Below are 17,584 nucleotides of genomic sequence, written 5' to 3' on the forward strand. Positions count from 1 at the left end.
GCGAGCTCACTTGTAGCCATCATGGTCCATCCTGCTGGGGTGACTGAGTGTCCTAACCAGCTATGCACCAGAAGATGAGCAGGACAAGACAGCTGGTGGCTGCACCCAGCCCCTCAGGTGCTCTTTGCAAGTGCTGGCTTGAATGAAGCTCAGGGAGCAGCCTCAAGGAATCTGGTTTCCAGGCAGTTCCCTACTGCAGTGGCTGCCAGAGCTTATAGCAGCTGCTGGCTCTGAATGGCTTCTCAGTGCGCTTGGGGCAGAAGAGTAGGTTGGATACTGAGCAGGGAACTGGGAAGGTGAGTGAGTTCCCTGAGAAGACGATGCAAATTCCTAGAGGGCAGACACCTAGGAGGGTGCACTGCTGATGTTTAACCATGTTACTTTTAAAATTCTGTGACAGAACGTGTTTCAGGGAAGCTTGGGCAGGAGCCCAGCATACAGAAGCAGCTAGAAGCATTCAGTTAAAACCAGGCTCTTCAGGGTATGTGTGGGAGTTATCAGTCCAGGCCTCCTTTACCTTTGCCTGGGAGGTTTAGAGGTCCTGACTAGAGAGAGGGTGATAAAGACACAAATGTTGACAGACAGATGTCCTCTCCTGTCAGCTGCTCCCTGACTGTGTGAGTTTGGGGCTTCATCCCTCCTCCGCCCCTGGTTTCTCATCTTGTGCCATTATGAAGACACAAGACAGTAACTGTGACTGGACTGGACACACAGTAGGTGTCTTGGCATTTGGATTAGCTGGTTTTGTTTCTTCCCAAAGACAGGGTTGACTCTGAGACAGGTCCTCGCAGAATGCAGGCCTCATGACCAAGGAAGCCATGCTGGGGTAGGAATTCAGGATCTAGGGACTAAGACTCCTGGGAAATTTTTGGGTTCTGTTGCATCACCAGCACCCAGTATGACTTTTGTCATTCTCTGAGTTTCTTGAGTGGCTGTTGAAATGTTTGTTGAGAGCTTACTCCGTGTTGGGCTTGTCTAGGATGAGAACATAGGCTCTGGCATCTAAAGTCTTGCAGTTCTGCCTTCCATTCTGCTTGCAAGGTCTTTGACTAAAGAGATTTTCCCACTTCCTGGGTCCTCAGTTTCTCCATCTGTGAAGTGAGAGGAATGGATTTATTCCATGTTTAGGAAAATACTCAGTGAGGTTTTGCCCCCAAATTGAAGTCCCCACAGGACAGATGTCCCAGTGGGCATGCTTTGGGAACACACCCTGAGTGATCCCTGTGACTGTCACTGTGTAGCCTTGAGCCAGGAATTGAATTTCTTGAGTCTCAGCTTCCTTGTTTATATAATGAGAATGACAGCAGCCTGGGCGGGGGTGTGTGTGTGGCACAGAAGACCCCAGAAGTCACATGATGAGCTCCTGGAACATAGCAGGTTCTTTCTTTCTTTTATTTGTTGTTGTTGTTGTTGTTTTTTTTTTGAGACAGGGTTTCTCTGTGTAGTCTAACTCACTGTGTAGACCAAGCTGACCCTCGAACTCAGAGATCTGCTGGCTTCTGCCTCCCAAGTGCTGGGATTAAAGGTGTGCACCACCTTTAATAGCAAGCCATAGCAAGTTCTTAATAGTGGACATGACCATAACTATCACAATCAATGTAATCATTATCACCATCATCACCAACACCGCCACTGTCCCTGCCACCCCTGTTAACACCATGAGTGCCACCACCGTCGCTACTGTAATCATTGTCAACATTACTATTATCATCAGCACCATCACAATTATCATCATCATCTTCATGCTGTCATCACATCACCATCATCAGCATTACCATTGTCATCACTCTATCACAATTATCATCATCATCATCACCATTATGATCACTACCACTGTCAATGCACTGCTGTCACCACCCAGATCACCGCCACTGTCATCAACACCACCATAATGATCGTCTATAGAGCTGAGCTCCAAATGGCCTCTCAGATCCCAACAGTCTGGATCCTAGTTCTCAAAGGGAGAATTTAGTGGCAAATGTAGTGACTCACCCTGGGCCATTGATGGGAAACTACATATGTCTCCAATGGAGAAAAGGACTTCCCTTGCTTTGCTGGGAGGTTCTAAGTGACTTGTCTGAGTTCTCCCGTTCCTTCTCCAGCATGAGCACTTTCTCACAGTTGGCAGGAATAGAACCCTTGGGAGCTAGGATGCTGGTGCCATGGGAACTCATTCCCATTGTATATACTCCCCCCCCCCCCAGTGATTTATTTCCTGTGTGTAGTGACTTTACCTCAGAAAACCAGTCTGGTTTGGGGAGATGGGTTTTTGGCAGAGGATCATGTCTGCTCTGGAACTCCCAGAATTCTCAGCTCCATCCCACTCAAACCACATGCTGCAGGTTGGCATGTGCCATCCTGGTTGGCTGTCAACTTCTTTATCTCCGTCAAAACATTTGAATCATAGGATCGGTTAGAGATTTTAGAACTGTAGCAGCCCCTAGTATGGGCATTCCTACTGCTGTCTTTTTAGCCTCGTTGTTTGGAAAATGAAGTAGTCATGCCTTCATTTTGCAAACAGGCCTGGAAACATTAAGAGACATTCCCAAGGTTTCACAGGGACTGTTTAACCAAATCACTGTCCCCTGAAAGTACTCCTGCTTTCCTAGCTTTGTTCTTCCTGCTGTCTTCTGAGCCTGAGGTGCAGACTTCAGCAACAACGTGAATGATTTTGGAAGCTACAGGGAGACATTTACACAGAGATCAGTGAAGGCCAGAGGTTGTTGAGGGGAGAGGGGCTGCGAAGTTACAGTTCACTTGGCAATATTAGTATAAGTGTGCAGTGAGGTGGCCCAAATGCAGTCTGTCCTGTGCCTCTACTCTAGCCTCCCCCTTTCCCTTGTCATCCAATAACTTCCTCTCTTCTGTCTGGGGTTGGCGGCCGCCCTTCCCCTCCGCTTGCGTCCTGGTGCTGTCCGTGGTACTGACTGCCAATCCGGATCCTTCTGGGGCGCCCAGCCTCCCCTCCTGGCCTCCCACCTCTCCTCCTGCAAGCAACGCAGCACAATGCATCGCGGTGGGAGGCAAGCTCGGCTCCCCTACGCCGCGGGGAAGCGGCTGCCCCTCCCTCCGGATCACACAGGGATTTTGCGGTAGTGGTGACAGCCGGATTGGGCACTGGGGAAGCAATTGATTTGTCTACTGCCCGCAGTCCATAGTTGCCTACGCTGCCCGGAGAGGAAGAGAGAAAAGAGAAGAGGAGAGAGAGAGAGAGAGAGAGAGAGAGAGAGAGAGAGAGAGAGAGAGAGAGAGAGAGAGAGAGAGAGAGAGAGAGAGAGAGAGAGAGAGAGAGAGAGAGACTTACAAAACCTTTCATCCATGTGGAGTAGTCTGAGCGAATCACTGCCCACCGTCTGCAGACTCCAATTGTACTTAGTTTTCGCCTCTGCTGGGGGTATTTCTTTTTGTCTTGGTTTTGCATGATTTAGGGGCGTGTGTATGTGCTGATGTTTTGATTTTATTTTGGAAAGACCAGGAGAATCAAATGTACAATTTTCTTTCAGGCACGACTGCTGATCTTTCAAGCCAAGTCTCCAGCACTTAACATCTCTCTGCCGGCAGGGAAGGCAAGGAGTTGGCAAGAATTTGACTCACCCATTCTGCAGCAATCCTCTACTGTCCTGGTGAGTGACATTCTTCCTGGTTGTGCAAATGAACTAGGAGACCTCTTTACCCTAACTGAGATGTGTGTGCATGAGCTGGAAGAGAGGGTAGTGGGGAAGGTAGGGCTGTTGAGAAATGGCTATAGTTCTTTGCCTGCATTCTGCAGGGTTTTATCAGTACAGAAACACTCTAGAGACAAATGAGATTTTAGCTCAGTGCCCAGGGAGGGGGCAAATGTGTGCTTGTTCAGGCAATGTGAGCGAGAGAGTGGCTTCTGCCCATCTTGCCCTCTTTGCAGCAGAACCTGGGGAAAGTGATTGGCAGCTCCCGAAGTTAACCCTTCATGGCTAGTCAGGTACAGGGGGCCTCTGGGTGCTCTGATTTGGTGGGTGGGCACCTTGGCTCTGGTTGGGAGAGAGCCACCGAGACTGGAAGGTTAACCCTTGCCTAGGAATCCTGGGCCAGTGCTTGCTTAGGACTGGGCTCAGATGGGGCTGTCTGCCAGGGCCCGCTGAGTAATTGAATTGTGGTGGGTTCCGCAAACTCAGCTGTCCTGAGATGGGAGAGCAGGGATCCATGAAAGCACCACCTTTTCTCTTGGCATGAATGACCAAGCAGTCGGCTGCCCGACAAGCTAAGGGTTTATCTTTACAGGTGGTGTCACCTGTAAGAGACTGGAAGGAGGCATGTGTATGGCTGTGACACAGGACCCTGTCACTGAGCCCATCTCACCACTGAGAAGGAGGACAGGAATTCCAATCCTAGGCCCCCAGTTCCAGGACCAGCTGTACTCCACCCCACACCAGTTTCTTTCTCTGACATCCCAATGGGGCAACCCCACACTAACCTTTAGCTAGTGGGAAGCAGAGGCTCCTCACCACTCAATCCTGAAGCTCGTCTTTAATTTTAAAATGCTTTTGCCAGTAATCTGTGATATATGAGAAGAGATTCCACTTTGCTTTCTGCCTTAATTCCTTTACTTTTTTTTTGGAAAAGGAAAGTCTTTATTTTTAGCGCTGTGATCTACTCAGAGGCTACTTCAGTCTCTCTATCCACTGGAATTGCTTCAGGAAGTTGGTCTTAGGAGGTAGAAAGAAGACAGATTAGCCCCAGGGACTGGCAAGTTGGAAATGTCATGAGGGTTACCCAGCCTCAGGTCCTAGAGGGATCAAAGAGCTCAGGGTCAGGACACAGAGAAGAGCCTAGGTGGCCTGGTGGTTAGTGCCAAGGTTATAGTCCTGAGTCCTGGCTTCCCATCTAGGTGACCTTGAGGAAGTTGCCTCCCTAGGAGGTTGTAAGTATGAATAGAAAGTGAAGAAATTTGACTTGAGTGAGAAACTGAAGGCTTGCCCATGGATGATATTTTAAATACCGGACCTTTACATTCTTCGGTCAGATGGACTGTGGCTGGACATTGGAGAATGCACCATTGAGGCCCACTGATGTATTGATGGTGAACTGTTCAACTGCTGGGCTGTGGGGAGGCTGCAGGGCTTGGAGGATTATCAAGGGAGCCCCCAAGGGCCCCAGGAAAGTGTTGCATCTACCATGGAATACTCCCCTAGTTGGCTTCTAGTTCCCAACCCTGCAGTGCAGGACAGCCCCTTGGAACAGTCCAGGCCTGGGATGGCCAGACAGCTTCCCAGCCGTCTCCCTGCCCCCTCACCTCCCTGGGGGTGGCTGAGAGCCAGGAGCCTGCCTTCTCCCAGTCACACCAGAAGTGGTGCATTGGGGTGCACCAGTGAGAGAAACAGGCAGAACCTTCCGGAAAGATTCTTGGAGTCTCAGGGCTTCTCTTGCCCTTCTGGGCCTCAGTTTCTCCAGCTGTGCAATGAGTCAGCTACTCTGGGTGACTAAGGCTTCATTCAGATCCCCTGATCTTCATGACAGTTGCTGCTGCTGTAGCAGAGGGTGGCCATCCTTTTAGGGAGAACTAGTATCCTTCTCTAATCTCAACTTTCAGAGGGGCTCAGAGAGGGCAACACCTGGTCCTTAAATCACACAGCAAGTCATGGCCTCACCCTGCTGGAATCTACCTTCATGGGAGAGTAATGCATCCTATGTCCTATGTCCTAGCAGCCCCCACTTCCCATCCCTACCCTGGTGTATGGAAGCGATACCATCATCAATTCTCCAAACCTGTACTGGTTTGGGAAAGTGAGCCCTGGAGGCAGATATGTATAATTATTGTAGAAGGGGCTTCTACGGGCCCACCAGGGTGGAGGAGTGTAGGTCCCAGCTGCTCCTGCTGCCCTGTTCACTTAGCCACTGTGTCTGTGTTTGGGGTGGGTGGCTGCTGGGGGTGGGTGGTAGTGGCTTGTAGGACGTGGGATATGTAGGCCATGAGAGTCTTTATTAACCCTTTCCTTTCCTGTGTTGCCCACAGACAGTGGCTTTCTGCCCCCCCATCCCCCCAGCCAACATATGGTTCTGTCTTTTTCTTGCAAGGGCCTGGTGGCAGGGTCCTGTAAGCAGACAAGCTGGAGGTTTGAGGTAGTGGGGTTTATTTCTGTTAAAAGCTGTGGCTTAACTTGGATAAAAATAAGCCCGGGACCCAGGAGTGGTGGGCTGGAGTCGAAGCATCTAAATTATTCCGCTGCCACCCAGGATGGGAGAGGCTCGTGTGTTTGGAGGAGGAGACGGTGCAGATACAGCCCATCATCCCCGTTGCCTGTCTGCTCGCCAGTCTGCCTGCCAGTCTGGGAACTGCAGTGTGGGTGCTGGGGCTGTGTGACTTCAGGCAGGCCCTTAACCTCTCTGAGTCTCAGTTTCCTCTGTTAGGTGTGTTAAGGTAAAGCAGTATTGTGGTTAAGACCACAGGCTCTGGTGATGGATCCCCTGAGCTGAGATCTTGGTTTTAGCACTTGCTGTGGGGTACAGTTACATGTCCCTGGGCCTTACTTACCTCATCTGAAGAATGGGGGTGGTGACAGTACTAAGGACAGTTAAGAGTTAATGAATGCCAGGTGCTTAGTTCTGAGGCTGACAAGGAATAAGCATGGCAGTAAATAACCCTGGCTGGGGGGTTGGGGGTTGGGGAACTGAGGGGATGTGTTAAAAGCAATATTGCTCACACTGAGGCAAGCCTGGGTAAGGGGGGACCTAGAAGGACCCCTGGGTCCAGGACACAGCTGTGAGACCCAGAAGGGAGCAAGACAGACTTGCTGGGGATCTGAGGCCTCAGTTTCCCCATCTGTAAAGTGGATGCATTGACCTTATTCTACCAGGCTTGAGATATTCCAAGCAAGTCCCAAGTCATTGTTCAGGGTGTCCATAGGGAGGGTTAGAGAAAATCTGCTGCCTACAAGGTTCATGTTTCCATAGCTCCAGGTCCCCTGGAGATTTTGCCGAGTCATCCCATTTTATAAGCTCAAGGTGTGGACTTTTGCTTTTCTTCCACCTAGGAGTCCTTACCTCATCTGGTGTTTCTTCCTCAAGGGCTTAAGATGCTACATGGTAAAGCTCTTAAGGGGGCTAGGCTGTCAAGATGAACCCAGCAGGGTCTCATTATCAACTGGCTGAATGCAGCTGATCAGTGAGATGTTAATTGATTGACTAATGGATGGGTCAGTCTGAGAGCTGCCTTTAGTCTTAAGTTTAGTGAGAGGCATGTATGCAGTAGGCAATCCACTAGTGTTCACTGATTGTGATGATTGACAGGGCTGTTGGGATTCTGCTCTCATCTCAGACCCATTGCAGGCAGCTCCCTCTTTTTCCTGAAACTCACTGCTGTAGTCCCCAAGGTGTACCCAGATCCAGGCTGGTACTGGGACAAGGTCTCATTTCCTTTGGGAAATATGTACTTTTGGGCTGGGGGAGGGCACAGAAGGGGTCTCTGGACACCTTGAAGCACAGTGTGCATGGATGGATGAAATTCTGTGCAAAAGTTTCACTCCTGTCCTAAAGCATTGACTAATGTCGGAGGCTTCTGGGTGGGGTGGGCGGGGGGTCAGTGCAGCTGTGGTAGTCAACTACACTACAGTAAGGAGATCGATGCCTTCCTACCTGGGAGGCAGAGAAGATCCGCAGGGGTGGCAGAGGCAGCAGAGGACTGAGAAAGGTCAAAGGTCAAAGGTGCTATCTGGCCGGCTGGGCAGGGTGGCAAGTACCAGCCTTCCCTCACTTGCACCTGGGAGGCTGAGGAGCCTGGATTAATGGCTGGTTTGCTATGTGATCCACAAAGTCCCCTAGTAACTTCTTATCAGGCATCTTTTGATTCCCAAACTCTTGAGTGTGGGCGCTTGCATGTTCACAGCGCCCAGGGCTCTAAATGAAGGCGTTTGTAAGACGACAGAGCGCTGTGTAGATGACACCCAGACAGTTCTAGTGTGAGTGAGACCTGAGCTGCTCCCCGAGGCCAGGCCTCTGCACCCAAGAGGCTGCACAGAACTCACATCTGGACCAGGTTCCCACACACACCATTTGCTTTCTGATTTTTGTCCCCATTCCTGCTAACCTTGGGGGATTCTGGGTTCTAACATCGCAGCAGCCACGGTCTGCGATGTCACCAGTTTCCTTGAAGCCACTGTCCTGCTGTCATTAGCTTTAATGATATAATGCAGTCTGAAATCTCATTGCACTGGAGCCGTGGCCGACTCTGCCTCAGTGAGCCAGCCAGAGAGCAGGAGACCATGCTTCAGGAAGCTGGGGTGTGCCCACCCCCCACAATTAACCACCAAGAGGGGCTCTTCTCATGGCATCAAGCCGTGCCTGGTTTGTGAAGAGAGATGGAAAGAGGAATTCTCTTCTGCCTCAGCTCCCGCCTGACGCTTCCAGCTGTCCTGTTCTTTCCTCTTTTCCCTTCACTGCGTCTCCACAGTGACAGGCAGGGACTTGTGAATGAAGCCACTTTCAGCAGCATGCACCTTACATAAGTGGCTTTTCTGTGCCAACCACTGATGGCAGGTGGCGGGCGTTTGGGGGCTGCTTGGAGCAGAGATAGCCTGAAGTCAGGTAGGAGGCAATTCAGGCCAACCATGGGAAGCACCTGTGTGGCTGGCCCTGGCCCTGGCCAGCATCCCCACCTCCCCTCCTCCTGTCTGCCCCCTCCCCCCCCCCCGTGCCACTGTGGTATGTTTTGGAGATTCTGTATTTGTCTGTCTGCTCTTTCCTTCCCTTTAAAACTCCCCTTCTCCTTCATAGGTTTTATATTCTTCCCATCTTTCTCCTGTCCCTTCCCTTGTCCCTTCCCTCTAGTACCCCTCCCCTTACCCACTGTTGGTCTTCAGTGAGCAATGGGTCGGGGGGGGGGGGTTAGAGGATGAAGGGACCATGTGTAAGGTCCTGGAGCTCAACCAACCAACTTGCCTGGGGTTGTCTATACTGAAATCAGTACACAGACCAGTCAGGGACAAGCCGGACATCCTACCTCCTAGCCACGCGTGTCTGGAGCTCACGGAGGCTTTCCAGAGTCTGAGCTCTCAGTGAGTAGCGCTCCTACTAAGGGACCCACTGACTTCTGAAGCCCTGCCCAGCGTTGCAATCCTGCTGCCTCGGCAAACAGAGCACAGTGGCCCATCCAGGGTGTGAGCTGACTTCTCCACCATCTGGCCACTCATCCAGTCACCAGGGACAACAAGGGTATGATTGCAGATTCAGTCCCAGGTACTGTGTCAGATTCCCCTGCGGGACTCTCAGTTTGGGGATCTGTGAGACTAGGATGGGGCTCACAGACCCACGTGTCTGATATGTTCCCACATGGTACTGAGGTGGCTGATGCAGGATCCACACTTAGAGGGTCACTTTCATTTATGGAGTTGCCTCTGCTCCACACCCCCAAGTATGGGTGGTGTCTACTCTGTGTTAAGACCCTTCTTAGGCACTAGGGACCCTAGCAGCGGGTGAAATGCAGTATTTGCCCCCTAATGCCCCAGTAGCAGGTCTTTTGTGAAGCAGTGAAGACAAAAGACAGAGTTGCATATGAAGGATCCAGATAGATCCAGCTCAGTGCTGGGGAGGAGATGGATGGGAGGGGCCAGAGGTGGTAGGAGGACTGCTCTTGAACAGGGAGTCCTATACACAACCCTAGGGAAGAGTGACAGGGAAATGGCTACTTTGCTGGGCATGGGGATGACTTTAAGCAGGGGAGTCCATGACACTAGCAGTGATTGCTGCTCTGGTGTCTCAGTGGAGGTGGGCAGTGAGAAGTGAGGTAGAAGCCAGGGGGCAGAGCAGAGCCAAGCTGGGGCTGGGCCAGGTGGAGGCACTGGAGCAGGTGGTGTGGCCTGAGCAAACCTTGCAGCTGTGTGGACAGGAGGTGCTTAGGGCCCGTTCCAGGGACAGGGACTGTCCTTGGCAGATGTCCAGTGCCTGTGATCTTGGGGACCCTGAGTCTGGTGGAGAGGGATCTTGTTGTATACAGGGACCAGTGGGGTGTAGCAAGATCAGCAGAAAGCACTGAGTGAAAGACTGTCTGGGGGTGGAAGGTGCCACTGCATGCACCCCAAGGCATGCTCCCCTCTCTATAGAAGATGCAGTGACTGGGAGCGGCCATGCTCATCAGTCACCAGATGCAGGACAGGGCACCTCAACAGGGGCAGTGAGGCTTCTGGAGGTGGTTGGCTGAAGCCCTGGGAGGCTTGGTGTGTCCCTTCAACCTCCTCAAAAGTCTGGAGGTGAGAACTCATGGCATAGACCTGGGAACCCCTCAGTTTAGTCTGGGTCTGCTTGTGGCTCCCTGAGTCAGCTAGACCAATTCTCAAGGGAACTACAACTATGGTCAAAAGCAAGACCAGGGGCCAACCAGGAGGTTGAGGCAGATCGGCAGGTCCTCTCTTTAACTTGCCTGTCTGAGGGGACCATTGCTGTTTCCTTCCACCCGACTGTATGGGGTGTGTGTGTGTGTGAATCAAAGTTCTCTACAGGAATACTACTGATGTAGGATGTACACACACATATACATATACATATACACACACAGAGGATTAGAACAACCTATAAGTTGTGGTCCAGTTCGTGCAACAGTCGCTGACAACCAAGAATCCTGTAGTTGTTCAGCCCACGAGGCTGGATGCAGCAGCTGGACTGCAGCATACTCTGGACTCCAGAATTCCAAGGAAGTAGGCTCTAAAGCCAGTGGAGGAGTGGACTTGCCAGCAGAAGTAGCAGGCAAAGAGCAAGCTTCCTTCCTCGCCCTTTATACAGCCCCCAGCAGAAGGTATGGCCCCGACTGATGGTGTGTCTTCCTTTTTCAAAGATCTGGATTAGAAGTGGCTCTTCCTGCTTCAGACGATTTACTTAAGAAAAAAAGTCCCTCACAGGTGTGCCCAGTCATTTGGGTTTTAGTTAATTCCAGATGTAGTCAAGTTGACAACCAAGAACAGTCATCACAGCGTCCATCCGTCCATCCGCTGAGGATGCCTGAGCTTTGTCTTGGTCCTAGGCTAATATCTGTCTGGGAGAGTGGCCTGGGGGAGCCTGCGAGTGGGAATTCACTTCGGGTAACTATGCCAGTCTCGTCCACCACCTCTCAGTTATCCATGGAAGATGCTGAGGCTTTGTAAATTAGCAGGATTTTGTTGTTTTATTATTATTTTTTTTGAGACAGGGTCTCGTGTAGCCTAGTCAGGCCTTAAACTCACTAAGTAGCTGAGGATGACCTTGAACAGCTTCTCTGTCTCACCAGGTTTACAGCAGAGTGGTGGGAGGCACAGAGTCCACTTAACTCCTCACCCTCGTTTTCTAAGACACGCCTTCCACCCGTGTGATCCTCGCTCCCAGTGTTCCATCAGTTAGTCTCTTTATCCCCAGACACCACTTTCCTCCCTCCCTGCTCCTTTCCCTTCTTAGGCAATGCGGTTCTCTGCTGTTAGTAGTCACCCTTCGGATGACAGGTAGACGTTTTGAACACGCCTTGAAACTTATGTAACCAACTGGCAGCCTGTGGTTTCTCACTTTCCATACTCGTCTCTGCTTTTACTTTATTGCTGGGCTCCAAGATGTGAAGTGCCCAGTTTTTTATGTTTTATCCATGTGTGCATGTGTGTGTGCTCGCACATGCACGGTGCTCAAGATTGCGCTCTGAGCCTCATATGCACTATGCAAATGTCCTACCTCCCCATTCCTCACGAGTCCATAGTTTTCCCGACAGTTCTTCACACTGACTGCACTTCCTTCAGGATGTGGAGCTCACTGGTTTGATTTTATTTATTTTTCTTAACAAACACTGGGTACCAGCTTGTGATTCTATAGGCCCAGGGCATGTAGAAGAGGCAGAAGATTACCTGGGGTCTGGCGTCTGAAACTGGGTTGGGTTTCTCTCTCTCTCTCTCTCTCTCTCTCTCTCTCTCTCTCTCTCTCTCTCTCTGAAACAAAGTTTCTCTGTGTAGCTCTGGCTGTCCCAGAGATCCGCCTGTGCCACCACTGGTGGCTGGATCTGGTTTTGAACCCGAGCTCTGCTACCCAATGACTGTGTGATTTTGGTGAAATGAATTTCTCCGAGCCTCAATTTCTTCTTCTGCAGCATAGGATAAAGATGATAATATTCATTTGATAAAGTTGACCGTAAGGGAAGAGGATGTGTAGCATGCTCTGGGTGATGAAGCCTTTCTAGAGGGCAGTCTTGGGAGTAGACAAACAGATGTTGATCATCTGTGTTAGCCATTTTCCCATCGCTGCATTAAGGTACCCAAGACAACAAGCTTAACGAGAAGTCAGTGTGCCGTAGCTCACAGTTCCGGAGGTCTCAGCCCCTGCTGGCTGTCCCCTTGCTTTTGGTCACAACCCAATCAGAGCTCAGTCGAGCAAGCTGATTTACGTCTGGGAAATGAAGAGAGAAAGAGGCAAGAGTCCCCAAATCAACCACAAAGGCAGGCTGGGGCTTCAGTGGCAGGTCGGTCACCAAAGAGCTTCTCATTACCTCCCACCCCCTATAAAGAGCATGGAGCTGAGAGCCAGTTCTCCTGGGTCAACTGCCCACTGATCCCGGGAGGGGACACCTCCCACAGTTGAAGCTTTGGGGTTGACAGAAAATTACCTGGGAATTCATGGTGTTCTGGGTCTCTCCCCAGCCAGGGCCTTCTCCTTAGTTGTTCTTGGTTTTAGGAGGAACCTTGGACCACAGGTGTACAGTTGCCACCTCTAATGTGCAAATGACATGGAGGCAACTGTACTCAGGGACTCTCAGTCTCCAGAGTCCTACCGTGAAGGAACAGTGGATGCAGACCCTCAAACCAGGCCCTTGCTGACACCCAACTTAAATCTTGAATTCTCACAGTCAGGAAGTGGACGCCCTTGAGCCCTCCTGTGCTCCTTACTAGCGGCTGTTCCCCAGTTCTTCTGACTTACGGGAGGAGTTCTGAGAATAAGAGAACTGTAGCAGTGTTTTTGTAGTAAAAGTTCTTAGGCTGTAGCTCCATGCCATCCTGGGCAGAGACAAAGCACAGATGCCATTGCAATTAGACCATATGACCAGTAGGGGGCAGTGTTGCCAGTGACCGGAGGCTGTTTTCTAATAGTCCAGTGAGTATTCCAGGGATCCTACTTCTCCATCTGTGACATAGATCAGAGACTTGGCCTGTAGCCTCAGTTTACCACCTATACTATGGGAATCAGTATAGCATCTTCCCAACATACCCTAAAGAGAGTCTTGGAACAAGACTCTATAGGTTAGCTGATGGCAGAGGAATTTCTAGTTCTACAAAGATTGCTTTGGGATCTGAGGGCAGAGGAGGAAGAATGGACATCACACAGGGGAGTCGATTGTCTGTGCTCACAGGTAGGTAAGAACTAGAGAGGGCTCAGCCTTCAAGGAGAGCAGCATCTAAACTCCAAAGCATGGCAGGTGCACCAGGCCACTGGCACACACAGCAGGCTGGAAGAAGTTGGCAGGCACTTGGTGGCCTTGGGATCTTTCCTGATGGGCTCCCAGGTGGGCTCTGACTCCCAGTGGAGTTCAGGCGGACAACACAGCTGCTCCGTGCCATTGAGCACAAGGCCTCCCAAGCAGCTTGCTCTCTCCAGAGAGTCTGAAGCTGAACCTCCTTCCCACTCCTAGGCCTCGTTTCCTGCATGCACCATCAGCAGAAACCTGGGAAGCTTTGCTGGTGAATGGTATACCTCAAAGCACCACATGGCCTGGATTCAAATCTGCTTTGGTCAAAACCAGCTTTTGCTGTTATCACCTTGACAAGCTCCCTGTGCCTCAGTTTCTCCCACTGTAGAATGAGGATTTGGTTCATAAAAGGTGAACTTCAGAAGTTCCTATAAACAAACAAACAACCAACCAATAGGTCCCTATGGGAAGGACTCTCAAGACACTTCCATCACCACCACTATCACCACCATCACCATCATCATCATCATTACTATCATCATCACCATCATCACCATCATCACCACATCATCAGTACCATCAGCAGCAGCATCACCACATCACCAGTACCATCATCACCAGCATCATCATCACTACAACATCACCATCATTACCATCATCATCAAAATCACCACACCACCAGTACCATCATCACCAGCATCACCGTCATCATCACCACCATCACCACCCTCACCAACATCATCACCGTCATCTTCATCACCATCACTGATACTTCTTAACAGTCATCACAGATACTCAGATCTTTGAATCCCCCTAATTTAAGAACCTGCTGGAAGTTCTCTTGTACTGATGGTTTCCAAGCTCGGATCAGCCTGTGATTTTTCTGCTGGTCGCAGTGAAGTGAGGCAAATAGGCACTTACAGATGGGTGTGATGTTGCCGGCTCCATTTCCTTTGAAGGGTCTTTCCCTATCCTGCCACTATCATTTTTCTTCAATGTTAAAATGTAGCTATAGAAATGAAACCGTGGCTGTAGTTGATCACAGCTTCTTTTGCAATGCTATTTTTAAGTGTTCTTTGAAAGTAAAACTGGCAACAGTGACAGACAATGGAGGGAGCTGAACTCCTCTGAGAAATCCAGTATCCAGACCCCACTCCCGCTACCCCATACCTTGCTACCCCCTCCCCCACCTCACTGGTTATAAGATCAGTGTGTGAAAGAGCCCCTCCCATTCCAGGCAGGACCTCAAGGACCTTCCTTCTGATCTCAGCTTTCCAGAGGTGCTGGGAAGCTGTGTGTTAGTTTCCTGAGTGTTCCGGTTGCAGCCAGTCTATGGGGCATTCTGGGAGCGGAGCTGAACTTCCTAGCTGGCTTGCCTCCTTATCTCTCCCGACACAGAGAGGCTCAAATGGCTCTGAAGAATGACAGCCAGTGCCTGAAGAGTGGCCTTGTACACGATTGGCCAGTCTTTTCTTCTCCCTTTGTGTGTGTTCATACGTGTGCAGTTACACACTTGTATGTGGAGGTCAGAGGTCAACCTTGGGTGTCACCTCGGAAACACCACCGGCCACCTTTGAGAAAGGGTTTCTCATTGGCTTGGAACTTACCTATTGGGCTAGACTGGCAGCTAGCGAGCCCCAAGGATGTATCTGTCTCTACTCCCCAGCACTGGCCTACTAGGGTGAGTAATCATGGCCCCTCATATTTCTATGTGGGCTCCAGGGGTTCAAACTCAGGTCCTTGTGCCTGCCTTGTCAATCTCTTCCAGGAAATGGGGTAAGAGCACGGGCCTCACTGTCTTGTCGTTACTGTAAGTCTTGGTTTAGAGTGGGCTTTGCCAAGGGTTCTGCACTCAGCAAACCTTAGGTATTTCTCCCTTAATGAGGATGACACAACCTGTGGGCTGGGGCTTCTAGAAGTGGATCAGTTAGCCCTTCCCACCTCTGATCATTCTACCACCTTCCCAGTGAATCCTTTTCTAACCCCCTTGTTTAAAATGGTATCCTTAGAACTTGGCACCACGTGCACACTTTCTAACAATATGTTTTGTCATTGTCTGTTTCTAGAATGGGACCATCTGACTGTGATATTTCTCTCTATGTCCCTCACAGGCTGTGTCCCACAGTGCTTAGCATGCAGTAGGTACCCAATATTTGTTGGCTAACCAGAGCTGGCAGTGTCAGTGCAAAGCTTCTGGCTTTAATTGGAAACCTTTCCCCTTCTTCAGGCTGCTCAAACCCACTTGACAGGTCATTACACTGAACAGAAGCAAATGGGAGACAGAAAAAATCCCAGCTGAATCTCCGCAGGCCTGGAGGCTGTGCAGGGGACATGGGGACACGGGGCAAGGTGTGATGGGAACAAATTCAAGGCGTTTTCATGAGACTCGTTCCTTGGCCAGGTTGTTAGAAGCTAGTAAGTATCCACACCCTCCCCACCACCCCCTGCAGCTGATGGGTGGCAGATCTATTCGGGTTTTCAGGAGACCTGCATTGTGTGAGGATGGGGCCTGCATGAGAGCATGCAGCCAGTGCTCACAGATAATCCCAAAAGCGGTGGATTATTTTGAAAAGAAGAGAAATCAAAGAAGGAAGATTTAAAATCAAAACAAAACAAAACAAAACAAAACCACTTGGCACACCCTACCTTTCCACAGAGAGTCTGTTTCTCAGCCTGGATTGTACACCCCTAAGCCCCTCTAGATTCTTTCTCTAATTAGGGATTGTTTATGGTGGGGGTCTGGGGTCAGTACCTCAGGCTGGCCTCGAACTACCTGTGTAACCCAGAATGACCTTGAGGCCTGCTTTTACCTCCTGAGTGCTGGGATCGGGGGCATGTGCCACTGTGCCCCGTCTATGCAGTGCTGGGGGATACTAAATGAACCTTCTGTCAACTGAGCTACTCCCCCAGACAGAGCTCATAATGCTGTTTGTCATAATTTTCTTAATTTCCACACAAACATGAGAGATTTGGGGGGAATGGCCTTGACAGTTTAAAGGTCACCAGGTGATTTTAGTGCACAGCTAGGCTATGACATTCTCTTCACCATCTATGTGGCTTTTGGGGTCCCTCACCTTGGGGACCCATAAAACGGACCCCAAATCCCTCATATTTGTGTGGCAATTAAGAAAATTATAACAAACACCATTGTGAGCTCCGTCTGGTGTCCAGGTAGCAATGGGGAAGTGGATGAAGCTTTCTTGGAGTGGACAGTAGTTTTTGGGTATCCCTGGTTATTTATGACACCTTCCTAAGGTACTGGTTCACATCCTTTTGGGCATCTAGGACCACAAGGATGCTCTCAGGAGAGCCCTCAGGTTCCCGAGTGTGCTGATGACTGTCCTGGGAGGGGAAAGGCTGATGTCAGCTGGTGATGGCAGAAGAGGAGATGGGTATCTGTTGAATCCTTGCAGGCTGAGCTTGGCTTTGGGACTTCACACTAGAGTGACTGCTGTTTTCAGAGGTGAGCAGGCAGGGAGTGAGTGGGTCTCATGGGCCGGCACATCCCTTGCTAGGTGTTCTGCACCCCTTATTTCACCCCATCCTAACCTCAGTGTGAGGAAGCTGTTCAGTTATAATCCCCATTATTTTTTTCCAGACAAGGAAAATGAGACACAAAGGGGCTTGAGAGCCTGCTCTAGGTCCCAGGCTAGCAAGAGACTGAGCTGAGACTAGCCCTGCTATGGCATCATGTGGTAGATACTTCATGACAAACAAGCACCTGGTCCACTCTCTCTGGGCTTCCCAGGATAGGCAATTACTGAGGAGAACCGCTGTGGATGTCACAAGAAGCACAGGAAAGGTAACCTGGAGGAGCGCCCATCCTCAACTGTTCCTCCTAGAATCTGGGGTGCCCCGCCTCCTCCTCCTGCTTTCAACAAGAGCTCAGTTTGGTGTGCTCTCCCAGAAGAGCAAGAACCAAGCAAGGAAGGAAGACTTGCCTGGGGCCACTTGCATTTTCCTGTCTTGTTTCTTGTGACAGTGCAGTCACATGAGACCAGAGCAGAGCTCAGGAAGAGCCCTGTAAGCTTAAGTGACTCCCAAGTTCTCATTATTAAGGAACAGATACAGTTAGCATCGAAGGGATTCACTCTTCGCTGTCCTCAGCTCTAAAAGATGAAGGCCTCCATGCCCTCCCACCCGAGTAACGTTTTGTCCTAGAAACTGAGCCAGCAGCTTAGGCTGGGGGGAGCCTTTTGCAGCTTCCGT

General features: G+C 50.4%; 1 protein-coding gene across 6 annotated transcripts in view; it reads left to right on the forward strand.

Annotated features, from left to right (window-relative positions):
* The first annotated feature begins 2,928 nt into the window (after positions 1-2,928).
* Positions 2,929-17,584, forward strand: part of Rph3a (rabphilin 3A) — a 78,787-nt gene continuing 64,131 nt past the window's right edge. The window contains exons 1-2 of one of the 6 annotated variants that reach the window (XM_085680060.2): positions 2,929-3,394; positions 3,504-3,623. The gene's annotated coding sequence lies outside the window, so the exon portion shown is untranslated. The remainder of the gene's footprint in view (positions 3,395-3,503; positions 3,624-17,584) is intronic. The other 5 variants (XM_085680087.2, XM_085680090.2, XM_048447459.3 and 2 more) reach the window with 5 other exon arrangements.

The sequence above is a fragment of the Myodes glareolus genome, chromosome 2 (assembly GCF_982192425.1).
Source record: "Myodes glareolus chromosome 2, mMyoGla1.1, whole genome shotgun sequence".
NCBI classification, from domain to species: domain Eukaryota; kingdom Metazoa; phylum Chordata; class Mammalia; order Rodentia; family Cricetidae; genus Myodes; species Myodes glareolus.